Raw genomic sequence first — 6531 nt, 5'->3', positions numbered from 1 at the left:
AAGGGAAGTTGTAATGTGAGGAGGGAGGGAAGGCAAGTTGTAATGTGAGGAGGGGGAGGGTGGGAGGTGAAGTTGTAATGTAGTGTTACAGCATTGTTGTGTAGCATACTTCTGTCTTGAATATTCCACACCAGACCCGATTTTGATAGTAGTTATTGTCATTTAACAATGAAAGTATGGTAAATAGATTTCCTATCTTTGTCATATTACTATGATATCAATGTTTTATATTCTGAACAATAATCTTGTTTGGATTATGAAATGGGGTTTTAGGAACATTAAAATTCAGTTTGCGGCGCTATTTTTAAACCCCACCCATGATACATGTACAAATGGTACTCCCACTGTCCCAGAAAATAATGAAATAGTTTTGGAAATTAGCTTGACAAAATATGTATAGCTAATGTAATACATTTGATTGTTTTATACAAGTTGAATTAACTACTGTAAAATAGACATTATAGACATAATAAATTGTATGTGTGTAGTCATTATCAATAAGAAATGTGATAAGGAAAGACCAAAAATGTCAAATAGAACATTGAATCATTTGTTTCAAATCTTATAAAGAAGTCATGTATCTTATTCAGAAGTTATGGGATTGATTGCTTGAATCTATACATTGCTAAACACAGAACGTACCTCAAAAAATGTTTTTCTTTAGTCTAGAAATCTTTAAAGCTATTAGGCAAAAAAAAAATTGCTTGGTTCTGGAAACCCAACCCAACCTATTTTTTGGCTATCAACCCTAAAATGTTTTTTTAGAAAATTCGAAAAAAATTATCCAAAAAAAAAAAAAATTTGCAAAGTTGTGCAAGAAATAGTGAGATTTGAAGTTGTGAGCAAAACAATATGGCAGAATACAACGTACCATGCGATGTCTTCTGTGTATCTTACAGAAAGTGCGATCACATTGGTGATTTAAAAAAATATAAATAAAGATTAAATAAAAATAATCCTACCTACCCATCCATCCACAAAATTGGGCATTAATGGAACCACACAATTTTTATTTTTGCCTTGTCTGTTGAAATTGAGAAAACAAAAATGAGATGAACAACTTTCATTTTCATGAAAAACTAATCCCAGGGGAACATTCAACCATGAGATATTTCATATTTATCTGATTATTTAAGTTCCATTTTTATTCTGTTATGGAGATAAACTTTGATATTTAGGACCCCTGTACCAAAAAAACCCTAAAATAATTGCTGTTTTTTGCTATGCAATATCCACATTCTGGAACTCCGAGACTTTTATACAGGTGATGCACACTACTTTTGATGTTCATGGTCTAATTAAGTGTAATGTATACTTGATACTGGACACTTGTGCCACAGAATACTTGATACTGGACACTTGTACCACAAAATACTTGATATTGGACACTTGTGCCACAAAAAAGAACAACTCTTTCTATATTAGTTGAAGTCGTTAATGTAACTTATTCTCTGTTGCAAATAACAATAAATATTATATTATTTATGAAAACTCTTCTCCAAACCAGTATTTATGTTATGGTTCATCAAAATTACAATCTGTTGATTAATATATCCATCACGGTGCTGTGATTATTTTAACCTGGGCTAGTCTCCTGGCTTGACGTTCATTTTCGCTATGACCCTTCTCAACCCCTGCATAGAGTCTGCCAGTCTAGTTCCTATATGTATGCATTTATTATGATTACTATGATCATCTCCATTCCCATATAGTCAAAGTTACCAGGAAACTTAATCTGGCTCAACCACCAGCTGGGCCAAGGGTAAACAGCATGTGTCAGTAGTAATCCATCACAAACTGACAGGCAGTCGTAATTGGTTACTTCCTTTACACAATTACTAATTGCAATAATATTTACTACCTCCAGCCTGAAACTAAGTCACGTGGGGACATGATAACATCATCATGTTTATATGAATGCTGTCAGGGGTAGCGCTGCACAGATTTCTGTGCTAGAGTAAAGACTTTGACCATACGCGAGTGGAGATGATCGTAGTAATCGTAACGAATATGTATAGCAACTAGACTATGTTTCTACATTCAAACCTACAATTAAGATACATGTATAATTTCAAATATCATTGGCTCAGGTCCCACTTATTACGTCTCAGTCCATTATAAAATCTACCCCTTTGAGATAGATTTTGACCATGACCATGCCCCCTTGGCAACAACCAAATGCCAGTATATTTTGTGACGGTAACATTGTTGGATAGGCACGTGAATAAACATTCAAGAAATGTATGCAAATCTGCCTAGCAACAAGACCACACCCATACCAACAATCAGCTGATGGTATACATGTATATTTCAAAGATATGAACAAGGATGGGTAAGCATTTGGATAAACTTTTAAAAAATCGACACATAAGTCACTCTGGAACTAAGATACTACCCATAGCAACAGTAAAATGATGGTAGATGGTGGATATTGTATAGATAACAAGACTGGAACAGCATGTGGATAAACATTTTATTTCAAAAAGCACACAAACTGTACAGTTGTGCTACAGTGCCATTGGCATTATTTTAGAGCTCTGGCTTTATTACAGTAAAATATTGAAAGCACAAGTTAAGACAGGTAGGCCAAATCACTACCGTCAAACCTTTAATCTAGGCAATGATTATTTCAAAGATGAACCAACATGCGAAGAAGCAGCCTACCCTCAGCCCATAATGGTATGTCTGTATTCCTCATTGTGTGTGTGTGAAACTGATATTGTGTAATATGTTATTGAATCACACCACCAATCGCACGGCAACAAGTCTTCATAGAAGATAGAGTCAATCAAATACACTACTTCTATGTGACTGAACAGAAACACGATTTCAAAAAAAATTGGTGGCGACAGATAAATACTACAAAGTGTCTGTTAATGATAAAGAAGGAAATTGCTGAATTTTGATAATTGTATCTAAAGATCCAGGTAAAGGCCAAAGGTCAATGTCTGAAAAGAAAGTTTAAACCTGGCAATATGGGGGTAGACACTTGAATGTAGTCTGTATGTATTAACATTCTTTAGTTACTTATGTGGTAAATCATGATTGCTCACTATAAATACACATGTATATCTTTATATAGTTCTGTATTATCTATAGACATAATGTAAAAGAAATTAGCCACACATAATTGCTACAAAAGTGTCTGCAATATGTAAGTAACGGCTTAGTTTTGATGGGCTAACCCTGTAGGTCAAGGTACAGGTCAAAGGTCGCCGTCATACAAGAAAAAACTTTGCATATGATTATATGGGGTTAGACACTTGAATGGAGTCTCTATGTATTACAGTTTATGCAGTAATATAGGGAGTTTTTTTTTTAAATATGGTTGCCAGTCAGTAAAAGTGATATGAGCACCAAATATAATGTTTGTGTATAGTTCTTTTTTTTTCATCATTACTTGTAAATATGATTTTAAAAAAATTGGCAATATGAAAATATAACAATATGTTGGTGATAGGCTGGCTTGATCTTGATCATTCAAAAGTAACCCCCAGCAAATTTGTTTTCTGAGCTTATTTTACAACATTCACAATCCCTAAAATAAAATAGAAAGGAACTATCATTTCAATTCAAATTTACATGTATTTTCAACATTTACAAGCTTTACCGTTTGTTAATTCAATATTTACATTAAAAACCTTTTGTCATATGTATCCCTAACTATTGGGTTTTCTTTTAAGTGTAGCCTCGAATGAGACAACAGCGTTTTTCTTTGATTAAACCCTTTACCACACTCTACACATACAAATGGTCGTTCATTTGTATGGATTCTCATGTGTGTTTTCAGATTGCCACTTCCACTGAACCCTTTCCCACACTCTTTACATGCGTATGGTCTTTCATTCGTGTGACTTCTAATGTGCATGTTCAGATTGCTACTGCTGTTAAACCCCTTGCCACACTCTTGGCACATAAATGGTCTTTCATTTTTGTGGATTCTAACGTGCATCTTCAGAGTGCTATTGAGATTAAACCTTTTACCACACTCTTGGCAAATAAATGGTCTTTCATTGGTGTGGATTATGAAGTGCTTCTTCAGGCTGCTTTTCTGTTTAAACCCTTTACCACATTCTACACAGACAAACAGACGTTCATTTGTGTGGATCACCATGTGTGTTTTCAGATCAACATATTCAGTGAACCCTTTACCACACTCTTTGCACACAAATAGTTTTCCATCTGTGTGCATTTGCATGTGCACCTTCCGAGTACTACTGTGTTTAAACCCTTTACCACACATGTTGCATATAAATGGTCTTTCATTTGTGTGGGTTTTCATGTGTGTCTTCATAGTGCTTTTTTGACGAAACCGTTTACCACATTCTGCACACACATAAAGTCTTTCATCTGTGTGGATTTTTATGTGTCTCTGCAATTTGCTATCATCACAAAACCCTTTACCGCACTCATTGCATACAAACGGTCTTTCACTTGTATGTGTCCACATGTGTTTTTTGAGATTTCCATTTTGATTAAACCCTTTACCACACACTTTGCATAAATATGGTTTTTCATTGGTATGAATTCTTAGGTGTGTCTTCAGATGCCCTTTTTTCTTAAACCTTTTATCACACACTTTGCATACAAATGGTCTATTATTTGTGTGTACCTTGGTATATTCCTTGAAACTATTCCTTGATTGACAGCCTTTACTATTCACTGTGTGTTGACTTTGACTTGACATCATGTAGCTATTTTCACCTCCTATATGTTTGTTTTCATTTAGTGGAGTTTGACAGCATATGTTTAAGTTATCTTTTTCACTGCTGTCCACATGTATATGGTCTATTGTGTCGATAGTATCTCCATGCAGTGGGACTTGAAAAACCTGAGTAGGAAAGGGTTCACTGCTACAAGTATCTGCAAAAATTGGTCTCAATCTACGTTTGTCCTCATATTCCATGCATTGTGCTTTTTGGTTGGTTGGTTGATTATTATCATCATCGCCTCCTTCAGTCTTTATTATTATTGAATCCATCCCATTATCACATGTATTTGTTTTCTGTGGAATAGTAGTGTATACAGCATTGCTAGGAACAACACTATTATTGTGGTTTGGTAAACAGTCACTGGACGAGTTTGGTAAAGTTTCAGAATGGTCTTCTGCACCTAACAATTGGTAATTATCAGTTGTGTAGCAGTTGCTTTCATGTTCTTGTCTAACTTTAATCTCCCCCATGTCTTGGTTATACTGTTCATCTATGGTTTCTGATCTCATATAGCTATCTTGTCCAGTTGTCACCACCTCCAAGTTTTCTTGATGCTGGTCATCAATAGTGTCTGACTTCACACATCTATCTTCTCCATCAGTTGTCACCTCGGAATCTTGTTGATAAAGGTTATCAATAATTTCTGATTTCATACATCTATTTGTAAAACAACAGAGGAAATGTGTAAGAAATGACACTGACATTATAGATGGCTATATGCCAAGATCGTTGAGCTAAATTACAAAAAGGAAAAAAAAACTTGCTCAACAACACTATGTAACATGCAAAGTGACCAAGGGTCATGGTTATTCATTGTGTATATGTAGAAGCAAAAGTGGTGCAGATACTTATTTTCCATCCTCTTCTTATTTTACTTTCTGTAGAGGTACAGACTGATAAGTTCTGTGTCCCCTCTCCAAGTCCCTATTGTTTGACACAATATCATTTCGTTTCTAGATTTTTGAATCATCATTAAGTTATACTCAAAATTAACGGTGGTCTTGCATCCAAAAGCCACCACTGTTTCATTTTGAACCACCAAAAACGAAAAGTTGGTGGTCCACTTAAATTTTGTTCGTTTTGAGCACTTTGGTGACAGCCTTGTTTGATAAATGACCAAACATCACTTCCGTATTTGTTCTCTGATCCTGGCTGCAAAGGCCGACTGAATCACTGTATCGCCACTCCCAGCTGTCACTCATCTACTTGCGTTTGATCAAAAACCGTTTCACCTATCCCACGAATGAGTAACTTATATGATTACATTTCCCGAGTATCCATGAAACTAATGATGCTTATGTACAGAGATTGTACAGTCACTGAGTATTGGGGGTTTTTTTTGGACATCTTGGTAGTAAGCATAAATCCATGTTAGACTCATTAAATGTGACCCATCTATTACACCCCTCACCCCCACCACCTCACCTGCCACCCCAGTTAATAGTGACCAGCATATTCTAACGTCTGACACAGCTACAGTTTGACATTAGGGGGCCAGGGAAGTAGTAGTCTAGTGCTATCCGTGGCATCAAATCTCAAGTACTCTCTTTATGTCTAGCTGAACAAGGTCTGAGATGAAATTTCAAATTCATCTGAAGCCACCTATGGTCATGAACATCATGTCTTTGTTAATCAATCACACAAGTCTAATGATAAGTTAGTTTTTAGATATTGGGCGTATAGTTATGTCCAAAGATGGTATATTTGTCTGATCAGGATGCTTGCTACCATGTGACCCACTGATCATACATTGTTTACATCATTCCAAACACTTTAATATTACAGAAAAGCTGTAGTTTTATTAACGTATGCAATAAAA

This window comes from Glandiceps talaboti, chromosome 6 (genome assembly GCF_964340395.1).
Source record: "Glandiceps talaboti chromosome 6, keGlaTala1.1, whole genome shotgun sequence".
Taxonomy (NCBI): Eukaryota; Metazoa; Hemichordata; class Enteropneusta; family Spengelidae; genus Glandiceps; species Glandiceps talaboti.
The sequence above is the reverse complement of the archived record's forward strand: the minus strand, read 5'-3'. Positions refer to the sequence as shown.